Source organism: Sesamum indicum, unplaced genomic scaffold (genome assembly GCF_000512975.1).
Source record: "Sesamum indicum cultivar Zhongzhi No. 13 unplaced genomic scaffold, S_indicum_v1.0 scaffold00238, whole genome shotgun sequence".
NCBI lineage: Eukaryota > Viridiplantae > Streptophyta > Magnoliopsida > Lamiales > Pedaliaceae > Sesamum > Sesamum indicum.
Genome location: NW_011628132.1, coordinates 28,978 through 43,877, shown reverse-complemented (window position 1 = coordinate 43,877; position 14,900 = coordinate 28,978). Strand labels below are relative to the sequence as shown.

The 14,900-nt window shown below is 50.2% G+C and overlaps 3 long non-coding RNA genes across 3 annotated transcripts in view; 2 read left to right on the top strand and 1 right to left on the bottom strand.

The window, feature by feature from the left end:
- The window catches only part of LOC110011415, a 58,477-nt gene that overhangs the window by 16,794 nt on the left and 26,783 nt on the right, over nt 1-14,900 (top strand). The window lies entirely within an intron of this gene.
- The window catches only part of LOC110011417, a 13,354-nt gene continuing 11,934 nt past the window's right edge, over nt 13,481-14,900 (top strand). Inside the window, exon 1 of the long non-coding RNA XR_002286422.1 lies at nt 13,481-13,910. This is a non-coding gene — a long non-coding RNA (uncharacterized LOC110011417). The remainder of the gene's footprint in view (nt 13,911-14,900) is intronic.
- Nucleotides 13,950-14,900, bottom strand: part of LOC110011418 — an 8,886-nt gene continuing 7,935 nt past the window's right edge. The window contains exon 3 of the long non-coding RNA XR_002286423.1: nt 13,950-14,217. This is a non-coding gene — a long non-coding RNA (uncharacterized LOC110011418). The remainder of the gene's footprint in view (nt 14,218-14,900) is intronic.

Genomic DNA, 14,900 nt, shown 5'->3' with positions numbered 1-14,900 from the left:
TTCCGATCTCTAGTAGCCCGTTGCCTGCGAACATGGAGGCGTCAAGGGCGGCCGGCGACGGCTTGCACCCCCGACCGTCGGCTCCCGGTGGCACCCACACAGGGCGGGTGTGGTCGTCGTCGTCGTCTGTTGCCCGCGACCCCGAGATCAGTAGCACGTGGCTGGGGAAGGGTCGGGAAACCCGGCATGCAAGGCTCCCGCACGGGAGCTGGGGTATGCTTTTGGGTGCGCTTGCTAGTAGCCCGTCGCCTGCGAAAGTGGAGGCGTCGCACAGGCAAGTCGGTCCGGTCCCTAGGTTTTTGCTCCTCGGTTCTCAACTCGTGCTTCGTCCCGAATCTTCGTGCCTACCGGGGCATGCTTGGGCGTGCTTGCTGCCGTTCGCCTGCCGCGACGCTCGAATGCGTCGTGGGACGGCGGGCGTTGGCTTGTGTGCTCGGGCATTGCATACGTAATGGGCGCGTGAGTGGTGATTGGCATGTGTGGGCATGTTGGATCCCTGCTCGGGCAGCGACAACATCCCCCGCAAGCCGCTTCAGTCGTCGGCCCAAGCGCGCTCCTGCCTTGGCCGCGGTCGGTTTCCTGTGCTGCATACCCATCGCGAAGGCATTCCATTGTCCCGAACGTCCCGTTTTCGCCCTGCGCTGCACCCCTCGGGGCCGCGGCGCGGGGTGGCCCTCAAGGCGCCCGCTGTGTCCCACGTCCCGCGCACGGCCGCACGTGCCCGGGTCGTTGGCCCATTGCGTCGTCGCCCGATCTCTCGGATGCGGAACACACGGCCGGTACGAGGACCTCGGCCTCTGTTTACCCCGAAAGCAAGCATTCTGCGCTTCGTGCGAACGACGCCCGCCACCGTTTTGGGCTCGTCCCATGCGGGCGGCGGAGTCGGTGAGGAATGCTACCTGGTTGATCCTGCCAGTAGTCATATGCTTGTCTCAAAGATTAAGCCATGCATGTGTAAGTATGAACTAATTCAGACTGTGAAACTGCGAATGGCTCATTAAATGAGTTATAGTTTGTTTGATGGTACCTGCTACTCGGATAACCGTAGTAATTTTAGAGCTAATACGTGCAACAAACCCCGACTTTTGGAAGGGATGCATTTATTAGATAAAAGGTCGACACGGGCTCCGCCTGTTGCTGCGATGATTCATGATAACTCGACGGATCGCACGGCCCTCGTGCCGGCGATGCAGCATTCAAATTTCTGCCCTATCAAATTTCGATGGTAGGATAATGGCCTACTATGGTGGTGACGGGTGATGGAGAATTAGGGTCGGAGAGGGAGCCTCAAAAACGGCTACCAATCCTGACACACTGTCACAGGCTTGCTAGTCTTCAATGCAGCGGAATGTCATTCTCATATAATTTTGGCCTGCGCGGCCACAAAGGTGCGAACCCACCTTCGTCCGGCCTTTCCAAACATCAGAGTTTCGCGACAGTCCATGTGCTCGCTGAGGCTCTCTGCATCCGTGCCTTTGCGTCTCACACATCATCTCGGAACCTGTCGACACATTGCCCAAAGGCAAGGAGCATCCTCGCTCCGCTTCGGCATTACGGTACGCTTGCGCACGCAACGGCCATCTCTTGTCCAACACACTAGGTACATCCTAGGCGCTCCCTCATCACGGCCGCCTTCCATGTCTCGCCCGAGTAGGACAACATCATAAGTCCGAGGCCCAATCGATATGTCGATACCTTGCCGTTCTCCCGTACGGCGTGCCCGACATGCCTTCTTGCCTTTTGGCTTTGGCTTACTGTGCGATGTCGTCCCACGACCGGCTATTCTTAGCTAACGGACCCCCATGGACGGCTTGAACTCGATAGCGCATTCCATGAGTTGGATCACGAGGTCTTTGAATGCTTGCCTCGATCACCCAATCGCTCGAGAGGCGCTGCCTCAGATAACCGCAACCCGCGGGTCAACCTAGCACACCACACGGAGCCTCTCAGCACAATCGGCGCCCAACGTTGGCCATCCTGGCCCTACGCTGCCCGTCGGGTCTCATGCTACTGCCGTCGTGCACAGGGAGGACCGGCTGATGCTCACCGTATCATGTCCCCCTTATAATAGGCTTAAGAAAATAATCTCTTTTCCCAAGAGTAGCACACTGAAAGGGCCGAGGAGTGCACTTTTTCAGCATATCCAAGGCTAGAGCACTCTGTTCCCACATCAAAAGTACTCTGTTCCGCACATTAGCTTCTACTCGTGCCTAAGGTTGCGCTCCATCGTCGCTTCATGCTGGCGTACATCAACCCAAGTTGCCTGCACGACGTCCCGTGCTGGCCTACATCAACCCGATTGCCCGCACGTCATCCACAGGTAATAGCCGACCTGTGAGATCCTCACCCACTCGATCTGTTGACGTCCTCGTCAACACAAACACGAATGATTAAAGTGTATGCAGTGTCCAATACTCCCCAAGTATCCCGCGACACCAGACTGCTCCTGCTCTTTCGAGCGCTCCAGTCGTGAAGTGCCTCTTCTGCACAACACGAGTCATCGTCCACTGCGTGCTGGCCGACATCCCCTAGTCGTCCACACGTCGTCCACAAGAAACTCACCCACTCGATCTGTTGACATCCTAGTCAACACATACACAAGGATTGAGGTGTATGCGGTGGCCAATACTCTCTAAGTATCTCGCGACACCAGACCGACCTCCTGCTCCCTTGAGCACTCCAATCGTGAAGTGTCTCTTCTACACAACACGAGATCTCCTCAAGGCGACGCTAAGCTGCTCCTCCACAAAACATAGTGTCTCTGATACATTCAATCAACACTAAACATGAACGGAAGTCTGCGCCTATCACTGCATCTCTTCCTATGGTGTCGGATAGCTCGCAAACAAACAGTGCCTTTATACACTCGCTTGATCGCCTCAAGATGGAAGTTTGTGTACTATGTCTACAGTCACTTGAAATATAGTCGGAAGTCTGTGCCTGGCTCTACACTCTCATCCAGACTCTCTCAACTGTACTCCAAGTCTTATCAAGTGCGCCTCTCAAATCCCCAATGCTCCTCAAGACAGTGCCTCAATACACCCGAATTGATCTGGAACGAAGGAAGTGTGGAGTCTGTAATACGGAAGTGTGGAATCTCGGCAGCATCACACTTCACACTCTCTCCCCACTCGATGTGTTGCCGTCCTAGGAAAACACACAGATTCGCCTCTGCGGTATACTACACTCAAACACTTGCAAACACCCCATAGGCTATCTGCCCGATTGTCGGAATCACAACACTCGTGAACTGGAAAGGGTTATCACTCAACCCCGCACCGATTGGGGCCACTTACCCACAATCCGGCATACGACCAAGCTTTCGTAGCTTGACCATAAAACACGGGCCACCTGCCCGACTGTCGGAACAACCCCACACGTGAACCGAACAGCTTTCAAAAGGGTTGCCACCCAACCCACCACGAAAATGGAACTGCCTGTCCCAAGTCTGGCTGACGACCAAGCTTTCCTAGCTTGACCGCAAAACACAATCTCGTTGCCTCGTCCCGAGCGCTTGACTTCAACTACAAGAATAGGATCTCTGAATCCCTGTCCGGCAGCAACTCCAAACGCCAGTCTCGTATCGGTCCGATCACAAACAAGAATGGGATGTACAACTCCCGTCTCGACTTGCACTAACAAGGTTGGGGTCTCCCGCTCCCCATCTCGGTAGTAACATCACGTCGAATCTGGCCATCGCGAAAGTAAAACTCAGATTCCGCCCGGCAACACCATGCCGCTCATGATGCCAATGGAGCCTGCTGCTCACGGCATCGATGAAGCCTGCTGCTCCCATCGTGCTCAAACTCGTGCTCCTGATGAGCACTCAACACACAGCTTAGTGGGTTGCTCCCACTCAAGCTCCGGACAAATTGTCTTTCTCACATAGCGGATGTCTATGCTCCTTAGTTCTTGAAGCGTGTCGTCACCCCTAACGCACCCTCATCTACCACAATAGCATTTCATCCCATAACTCTACTCTGCCACACATACGCCTTGCACTGACAACCGTCCATAAAGGGGTCTCGACATCCACTCCTCGCAACCCCAAGGGTGGCTTGTTCCACGCACCTCATGTGCAACTGTGCTTCGGCTCATGAATATTCAGCACATCCTTCTCCACAAGAAGGTTCTTCAGACTGAGAAGATGGCCCAACATTCCGTTCCTCTCAGCTCACGGTGGTATCTCGCCTACAAAACGGCTTTGTCGAGTAGACCGCCTCTTGACTTGCGGCGTTCTGCACACATGGTTGCTACCTCTACTTCACAAACATGGCTCTTGCAGTCCATCTGACTCATCGGCATGTCCCCCTCTCACTTAGGGAAGCCAAGTGAATTCTGAAGTCCAAATATCAATCTGCCGAAAAGAAATTTCTGCACTATGGTTGACAGCTCGCCCATACATCTGTGGCTCTCACTCACCTACCAACCAACAACAACGAAGTTGGACCGTAGCCGCTTGCTCTCATAGGACTCTAACCAACACCCTCTTAGAGGTAGACGTCCCCCAAAATCATCCCGTCGCACACCGGTCTGATCTTGTCTCAACTGATGGTCTCTACGGATTCGAACTCGCCTGTACCTCAGACGTAGAGCTTTTATCCCATTCGTCGACTGGAATGTCTCGTCTTCCAGGTTTGCAATACACGTCGTCCCGTGAAGGCAACGAGGCTCTGATACCACCTGTCACAGTATCAGAGCTGATATTCCATTTGTCGACTGGAGGGTCCCGTCCTCCAAGTTCGCAACACACCTCGTCCCGTGAAGGCAACGAGGCTCTGATACCAACTGTCACAGGCCTGCTAGTCTTCAACGCAGTGGAATGTCATTCTCATATAATTTTGGCCTGTGCGGCCACAAAGGTGCGAACCCACCTTCGTCCGGCCTTTGCACACATCAGAGTTTCGCGACAGTCCATGTGCTCGCTGAGGCTCTCTGCATCCGTGCCTTTGCGTCTCGCACATCATCTCGAAACCTGTCGACATATTGCCCAAAGGTAAGGAGCATCCTCGCTCCGCTTCGGCATTACGGCACTACGCTAGCGCACGCAACGCCCATCTCTTATCCAACACACTCGGTACATCCTAGGTGCTCGCCCTCATCATGGCCGCCTTCCATGTCTCGCCCGAGTAGGACAGTATCATAAGTCCGAGTCCCAATCGATATGCCGACACCTTGCCGTTCTCCCGTACGGCGTGCCCGACATGCCTTCTTGCCTTTCGGCTTTGGCTTACTGTGCGGCGTCGTCCCACGACCGCCTATTCTTAGCCAACGGACCCCCATGGACGGCTAGAACTCGATAGCGTATTCCATGTGTTGGATCACGAGGTCTTTGAATGCTTGCCTCGATCACCCAATCACTCGAGAGGCGCTGCCTCAGATAACTCGCAGCCCAAGGGGCAACCTAGCACACCACACGGAGCCTCTCGGCACAATCGGCGCCCAACGTAGACCATCTTGGCCCTACGCTGCCCGTCGGGTCTCCCAGCCCTTCGGGGACTCTAGCGCTCCGCTCACGAGCTGCCTAGAGCCGGCTCTTGAAGGCCCCCATCATGCCCCGAAGAGATGCTCACTTTGTGCAGACGTCGTCTCATGCTACTGCCGTCGAGCACGGGGAGGACCGGTTGATGCTCACCGTATCATGTCCCCCTTATAATAGGCTTAAGAAAATAAACTCTTTTCCCAAGAGTAGCACACTAAAAGGGCCGAGGAGTGCAATTTTTTAGCATCTCCAAGGCTAGAGCACTCTGTTCCCGCATCAAAGCACTCTGTTCCGCACATTAGCTTCTACTCGTGCCTAAGGTTGCGCTCCATCGTCGCTTCATGCTGGCCTACATCAACCCAAGTTGCCCGCATGACGTCACGTGCTGGCCTACATCAACCCGATTGCCCGCACGTCATCCACAAGTAATAGCCAACCTGTGAGACACGGGGAGGTAGTGACAATAAATAACAATATCGGGCTCTACGAGTCTGATAATTGGAATGAGTACAATCTAAATCCCTTAACGAGTACAATCTAAAAATGGCAAAAATCTCTCTATTTTTCGCACACACACACACAGTGCATTAATTGCTGCCGCTGCAACGCCGCCGCCGTCCGGCCGCCGGAATTTTTCTTCCGGCCGCCACCTTGCTCACCGTCAGAAGACCGTCGTCACTGTGCCACGCGTGTGCCTGCCGGAGAATTGACGCGCCCTAGGTCTGTGAACGAAGTTGATGCTGTTTTTTTCGCACTGTTTTTTTATGGGAACTTCTGAAGTCGATTCCGCCTCCCATCCGACTAATTTCTTGCTACCACTTATATCAATCGATTCCTCATCACATGGGGAAAATTTCCCATCATACAATTTGAATTTTCATTGAAGATTGAGACTGGGCTTAAGAGTTAAGTGTTGCGAGTTTTCTGCGATTTCTGCGCAGGTTGGGAAGAATTATTTCTGCGATTTTTTCTCTGAATTTCGTGGGATATTGCTGATTTTGGTTTGGTAGTTTATTGATTTTGGTTTGGAGGATTTTGGTTTTGCCCATTCATCGGACTCTCTGCGAAATTAGTCGGATTTTTTCGCTGTTTCTGCATATTCATCGCTCTTGCTGAATCTCGCTGGTTCTGCTGATTCTGTGGCTGAATTTAGATGCTGTTGCTGTTGAATTTTTGTGGCTAGATCTTTTGTTGATCCTCGTTGATTATTTCATCGGTTTTTCTATGAATTTCGTCGGAATTTCTGGGTTTTTTCATCGGATTTTTCACTACTTTCTTGCTGTGAAGTGTTGTTGTTTTTTCGCTGCTGAAGATTGCTGTGAATTGCTGATATCATTTGCTGCTGAATATTTTGGATTTCAACTGCTGCTGCTGTAATTTTGATGTGAATTACTGTTCGCTGCTGCTGCAAATTCTGCTGTTCATCGTCGGATTTCTGCAGTTGCTGTTTTTGGCTGCGAATTCCTGTTTTTGCTGTTGCTGTTCACTGCGCTTTGGCTGATTTTAGCTGCTGTTTGTTCGTCGTTTCTGACTGCTGTTAGTTCGTCGGATTTCTGGGAATTTTATGCTGTTGTTTTGCTGCAAGTTGCTCGTCACTGCTGCTGCAAATTCTGCTGCACTGCTCTGCGAATTCTGCTGCGTTGTTCTGTAATTTCTGGTGCTGTTTTGCTGCGAATTGCTCTTCGTCGGAGTCTTTGTCGGATTTCGCAGATTTCTTGCTATTTTTTGCTGCAGTTGATTGTTGATTGCTGGTGCTGTTTTGCTGCGAATTCTGCTGCACTGCTGCTGCGAATTCTGCTGCACTGCTCTGCGAATTCTGCTGCGTTGTTTTGCATTGATTTCTGGTGCTGTTATTGCGTTTTCGTCGGATTTCGCAGATTTCTTGCTGTGTTTTGCGATTGATTGATTGATTGTTGTGAATTGCTGCGATATTGATTGTTGTGAATTGCTGAATTTCGTCGGATTTCTGTGACTTTCTGCTGCGCGGTTCACAGATTTGTTGCTGAATTTTTGCATCTCTTGTTTGGTTGTTGATTCACGGAGTTTGGACTGTTGCCGAAGCTTCACCGGAGGTCTGATTGGGAGGTTGTTGGGTAGTATGTTTGCCACAGCAGGGGGCTCATCGCCCCCGGTGCGGTCTTATCGCGATGCGGTTGCCGGTGCAGCTGTGCGTCCACCGCCGCCATCGGTATCTTTTGAGATATCTTCATTTCGCCCGATGGGTGTTTTGTCTCGTGATCAGGGAATGAAGGTGCTGAGATTTTCGTCTGAGGAAATATCTCGATTATCCCTACCTTTTCGTTATGCCTTGGTAGGGAAATTTTCGCATGGCTATCCATCCATGCAAAATCTTCGACGCTGGATGATGGCTTGGGGATTTCGTGCGGATTTCTCTGTAGGGGCCATTAATGTTCGACATGTTTTCATAAAATTTGCTCTAGAGGAGGATTATACTAAGCTTTGGATCAAATCTATCTGGTTTGTGGAAGGATTTCCCATGCGTGTCTTTAAATGGACACCTACGTTTAATCCAAGGGAAGAATCGCCTATTGTTTCGGTATGGATTCGTTTGCCGGAGTTGCCGATCTAGTTCTTTGATCGGGAGGCATTGTTTAGCATTGGCCGTCTATTGGGGACGCCACTTAGGACGGATGTTTCTACAGCGACTCTGGTGCGGCCTAGTGTGGCGCGGGTCTGTGTTGAGATTAACTTACTTGAGCCGCTACAGACGAAAAATGGGCTTGGGATTGGGACAGAAGTGATCATCCAGCCTGTGATTTACGAATGTCTTCCTAAGTATTGTGGGGCTTGCAAGCACTTAGGACATGATGAAGATGAGTGCTATGAGAAGCACAAATCAAAGGTCCCACGAGTTAGGCCTGCAAATAGGGATGATCCTCCACCACCTATTCCTGATCAGGAGGATCTTCGGGTGAAACTGGATGCGCAGCGGGCGCAAAAGAAATTGAGAGATTGCCGTAAAGAAAAGCATGTGGTTTTTGATGATGGTGCAGCCCGATCGCGCCTTGGGGCTAGTACTAGTGGCTCTAAGGGGGCGGAGGGTGAATCGCATGAAGTTGCATCTCATAAAGATGTGTCCAAAACAGTGGTGGAAGAAGTGGTGCACTTAACGAAAGATGAGGGTGATGGAAAAGTGAAACCTGGTCATGTCAAAGAATCAGTCGTCGAACACCATTCTAGGAATGAGAAGGAGACAGCGGTTCCCGTGGTACATCCGATGGTTCCTGAGTTGGGAGAGTCTGGTGGTCCATCTGACACGAGGACTGAAGATGAGCAGGTAGAAACAGGTGTTGTGCCAGCATCGCAGACAGCAAGGTGTGAGCTTACAGGATGTGTGGTTAATATAGAGAATCAGGAGTTGCCTAACTGTGCTGCAGTTATCGATGATGTGGTTTTGGGGCCGACGGGGGAGGATGCACATCAGGTGGATGAGGAGGATGTCTCTAGGAGGTTGGCGCGCCATCGGCGAGGTCGGTCCATGGGAGACACGTCTACAGAATGCACATCAGGTGGATGAGGAGGATGTCTCTAGGAGGTTGGCGCGCCATCGGCGAGGTCGGTCCATGGGAGACACGTCTACAGACCATTCTGCTTCGCCAGATCGGCGAAAGGCAGTCTCCCTGCCCCGTAGGATTGTCACGAGGAGTATTATACGATCTACTCTCCCTTGATAGATGAAAGGATTATTTTTGAATGTTCGGGGAATTGGAAATGATCCTACGCAGAGGGTCTTGAATCGAGTCAGAAAACAACATCATCTGGATTTCTTGGCTATCATGGAGCCTATGATCTCCCTTGAGGGAAGGTTTATGGTGAGGCGGCTGGGATTTCATGAGGTTATTTCAAATTGTGTGAATCAGATATGGTTTTTCTGGGGTCCGGAGGTACGGTGTCAGGTTTTATTAGATCATGAGCAGTTTCTGCACCTCCGTTTGGAATCTAATAAGTGGCCGAAACCGTTTTTTGTTACAGTAGTATATACTAAATGCGATGTGGTGGAGCGACGGGATCTTTGGGATGGCCTTCGATTGATTTCGATCGGCTCTTCGCGTTGGATTGTGGGAGGGGATTTTAATACTGTCCTCTGTCCAGAGGAACGGTCGGGGGGCGCTGCCCCGAATGGAATCGCAATGTCGGATTTTCATGAGACTATTGCAGACTGTGCCCTTATAGACGCTGGTTATACTGGGAGCCCTTACACCTGGTATAGTCGTCAATTGCGACAACGTCTAGATCGGGTCCTAGTAACTGATAGCAGGATGGACGTATTCCCAAAAAGACAAGTTACTCATCTAGAGCTCTCCAAATCGGATCATCGTGGATAATAGGTTATTGCAGAGACTATTATGACGCAAAAGGCATCATCTTTTCGGTTTCAGCACATGTGGATCACACACCCGGGATTTCTTGAGGTTGTTCGTGGGAATTGGCAATACCCGACGATCGGGAGTGGTATGACTCGCCTTCAGCAAAAACTAACTTGTTTGAAGCACTGTCTGAAGGAATGGAACAAAACAGTATTTGGGAATGTGTTTGATAGGGTTGCAGAGGCGGAGCGAGATCTCAAGGAGGCTGATGAAGCATATGATCTTGATCCTTGTGATCGCACGCTTGTGGAGCGAAATCGGTGCTCGGCTGTGTTGGTTCGGGTGTTGACTCAAGAGGAGGCCTTCTGGAAACAAAAGGCCGGAATCAAATGGGCTAAAGATGGGGAACGAAACACGAGATATTTCCACTGTTTAGTGAAGAAGAGGAGGTTTCATGGTACGATCTTTGAGATACAACATGAGGGGGAGGTTTTAACTGATCCAATAGCAATTAAGAGATCGGCGGCTTCTTTCTTTGAGGAGCTCTTATCTGCAGAGTCAGTGTTTCCAGATGAGATGGATCAGGACTGCTTAGAGGATGGCCTAACAGATGAGGATAGATGTTTCTTGTGTGCCATGCCAACGATGGCAGAGGTTCGGGAGGCTGTTTTCAGTATTGAGCCAGAGAGTGCTGCAGGACCAGATGGATTTGGGGCGATTTTCTATCATACCTGCTGGGATCTCGTTTCAGAGGATGTTTTTAGTGCAGTATCTGAGTTTTTCCGTGGCATAGCGATGCCGAAGAGTTTCACAGCTACTACCATCTCCCTTATACTTAAGACTGGCAGCCCAGCTTCTAGGAGTGAGTACCGACCGATAAGTTTGTGTAATGTTACGAATAAGATCTGCACAAAGTTGATGTCCATCAGACTTGGGCATGTCCTACCGAAGGTAATATCTCCGTCCCAGAGTGGGTTTGTCCCGGGACGATTGTTGAGTGATAATGTTCTTTTGGCGCAAGAATTAATTCACTCATTGGAGTCTCATCGACCGGAGGCGAATGTTATCTTTAAGCTTGATATGGCCAAAGCATATGATCGAGGTAATTGGGAGTTCCTCTTTCAAGTCTTGCGGCTAAAGGGTTTCCCGCAGTGCTGGGTTGACTTGGTGGCTAATGTTGTCTCTAACTGTTGGCTCTTGGTATTAGTGAATGGAGAGCATGCTGGATTCTTTCATTCGACACGAGGCTTGCGGCAGGGGGATCCGCTATCCCCGGCGTTATTCGTGCTTGCTGCTGATTACTTATCTCAGGGGCTGGATCGACTTTTTGCGGCGCACCCAATGATGTATTACCAATCACCGGGTCGGGTTCGGGTATCCCACCTAGCATATGCGGATGATATGATGATCTTTACTAACATCTGCAGGCAGTACATGGCATTGCTCCGTGATTTTCTCCATACATATGAGCGAGTGTCGGGACAACGGATAAATAGTGAAAAGAGTTCTTTTGTTCTGAGCCGGCAGGTGTTGTCGTCACAGTTGCAAGAGGTACAACACGTTATGGGTTACCAGTTGAAATATCTCCCAGTCACATACTTGGGAGTCCCTCTGTACAGGGGCAATCGGAAGGTATGTCTATTTGATTCGCTCATCTCCAAGTTACGTGACATGCTACAGGGGTGGGCGATGACGAATCTATCCCACGAAGGGAGGCTGGCCTTGATTCGAAGTGTGTTGCAGGCTATGCCTTTACATCTACTTCAAGTAATTCACCTACCTAAATCTGTATTGATAACCATTGAGCGCATATTCAATGGTTTCTTTTGAGGCTCGTATAATGGCCGTCGGCATATCCATTGGTCTTCATGGGATAAGATGTGTAGCCCAGTAGCAGAAGGTGGTTTGGATGTTCGGAGTATGTTCGGGCTTTTTCCATGAAGCTTTGGTGGCGATTTAGGCAGAAATCATCCTTATGGTCGGAGTTCTTGCATGACCGATATTGTAGGACCCATCATCCTACTCATGTGCCGTATAATCGCAATCATTCCTCTATTTGGCATCGTCTGTGTCGCATCAGGGATGTGGTGGAACCTCTAATATTCTGGACTTTGGGCCAGGGTGCAGTCTCTTTTTGGCATGATAATTGGTTTGGTGAAAAGCCTTTAGCCCAACTAGTTCATGGGGCCCCTGACACTATGGAGCCGGTATGCTATTATTGACATGAGGGAGAATGGAATGTCCCCAGGATCTTCAGGATAGTCCCGCCACAGATTGCACATGTTATCTGCCAAATTCCTATTGCAGTGAGCGGGACAAAATTGTGTGGACCGCGGCGAGTAATGGGACGTTTTCCACGACATCGGCATGGGAGGCCATTCGAGTCGTATCTCCTCGGCGGCAACTTTTTACAGATATATGGCACCGTTCTTTGCGGCCATTCGTGTCTGTCTTCTTATGTGGGCTTTTCCAGGATTAGATCCCGGTGGATGAACGCATGAAGCGAAAGGGATTTAGTTTCCCATCAAAATGCCAATGTTGTGATGCAGAGGAGAGCATCTCTCATTTGTTTGTTGAAGGGGCAGTAGTTCGAGATGTGGCTGCACTTTGCTAACGTCTTTGGGCTTCAACTTTGTGAAACGGGGAACCTGCGTCTTATGGTGCACTTCTGGCGATACTCTACCCCGTTTCACTCAGATTTGCACATTCGCACTTTGGTACCATTTTTGATTTTATGGTCTACTTGGACGCAACGAAATGCTGCAAAGTATCAGGGGGTACATATTACGACAACGGGAATCATATTGGAGGTTCAGCGCCAGCTTCGCACACTATATGCTGCACGGATCATGACGCAACGGGAATCATATTGGAGGTTCAGCGCCAGCTTCGCACACTATATGCTGCACGGATCATGACGAGCATATAGTGGAAAGGGGACTTGCACCGGGAGTTGGCTATGGGTTTCTGCTTCAGGCCGATGGTGCCTCGGGCACCCAGAGTGGTGCGTTGGAGTACCCCCACTCCGGCGTGGTTTAAGTTGAATTCGGACGGGTCCTCGCTCGGGATCCCCGGGCCAGCAGCAGCGGCAGGTGTTATTTGGGATGAGATTGGATAGGTGCATCTAGCATACCAGTTTGCTTTGGGTACGGCCACTAGTGTGGTTTCGGAGCTTACTGCAGTTTGGTGTGGTCTAGAGCTAGCTAGAGCACACAGTTTAGCACCCACAGTTGTTGAGGTGGATGCTACCGTAGTTCTCCAGCTCTTACAGTCACGAGGATCTGGGATGTGGGAGGTGCAGCATTTGATGATGCGCATTTTGCAGCTGCAACAGGAATTAGAATCGGACGTACGACATATTTTTCGAGAGGCTAATGGAGCGGCTGATTATCTTGCGAAGGAAGCCGCGTCTCGGCAGTTGACTAGGGTTATGTATCAGGAGGAGATTACGGGAGTACTACGAGGCATTATCAGACTGGATAAATTGGGCACTCCCTATCTTCGCCGGTGAGCTTGAGTGATGCTTTGAGATGATTTTTGGTCGGGGCATTCGGGAAGAGATTGGCGGTGGCATTACGCAGCAAGTTAGAATAGGTAGATTTTGATCATCATTGATTTTGCACATAGATTAGAATTACTTTGATCGTAAAGGGAGTAAGTACTCCTCATTTAATGTTTTTGAATTGTACACTCTATAATTTTTTTTAGGTAATAAACAGGTAGGTGTCCGCCAAACCCCCCGCCTAGGCACAGGCGATTTTTGCAAAAAAAAAAAAAAAAGACTGTGCCAGCAACCGCGGTAATTCCAGCTCCAATAGCGTATATTTAAGTTGTTGCAGTTAAAAAGCTCGTAGTTGGACCTTGGGTTGGGCCGGCCGGTCCGCCTCTGGTGTGCACCGGTCGTCTCGTCCCTTCTGCCGGCGATGCGCTCTTGGTCTTAACTGGTCGCGTCGTGCCTCCGGCGCTGTTACTTTGAAGAAATTAGAGTGCTCAAAGCAAGCCTACGCTCTGTATACATTAGCATGGGATAACATTATAGGATTTCGGTCCTATTATGTTGGCCTTCGGGATCGGAGTAATGATTAACAGGGACAGTCGGGGTTCGTATTTCATAGTCAGAGGAAATTCTTGGCTTTATGAAAGACGAACAACTGCGAAAGCATTTGCCAAGGATGTTTTCATTAATCAAGAACGAAAGTTGGGGGCTCGAAGACGATCAGATACCGTCCTAGTCTCAACCATCAACGATGCCGACCAGGGATCGGCGGATGTTGCTTTTAGGACTCCGCCGGCACCTTATGAGAAATCAAAGTCTTTGGGTTCCGGGGGGAGTATGGTCGCAAGGCTGAAACTTAAAGGAATTGACGGAAGGGCACCACTAGGAGTGGAGCCTGCGGCTTAATTTGACTCAACACGGGAAAACTTACCAGGTCCAGACATAGTAAGTTAGGTGAATTGACAGACTGAGAGCTCTTTCTTTTTTTAGGTGAATTGTAAGTTTTCATTCATCCAGTAATATTTACAAGGTACTCCGGGCATACCTGGAGAGATATAAAAGGACCCACACTAAAGTTTAAAGAGCAATTAAATCGTGCGGGAAATGTGTCAAGAGGAGCCTATAGACAGTGATCTTCACGGAAATAATAAGGCTCTCGGGATTGGGTATTGCACCCTCAAATATGAATTCATTACGATGCCGCCAAAGGGTGTAGACCGTGCATGACAAAGCTAGGTGTCGTGCTTTGTTATGAACGGAGGATCCAGTTTTCTCCTTCTTGAGCCATTTCACCGCACTGTGTAAGGTGGACATACGTCAGTTGATCCCAAGCCATTCTCGGATATGTGACCAAATGTAGTTGCTGAACGGGCACTCAAAGAAAAGGTGTTTGGCCGATTCCTTGGTGTTGACGCAAAGTGAACATAAATCCTCCTCATGGAGGAACTCGAGTCTGTCCCTTGTAGCCAATCTATTGCGCAGGCCAAGCCACATAATGAACGAGTACTTCGGCGGGATGAAAGCCTTCCAAATAGCTGCTTTCCAAGGCTGCCTCGCAAGTTTCGGCCTGAAGTACTCATAGGCTTTCGACGTT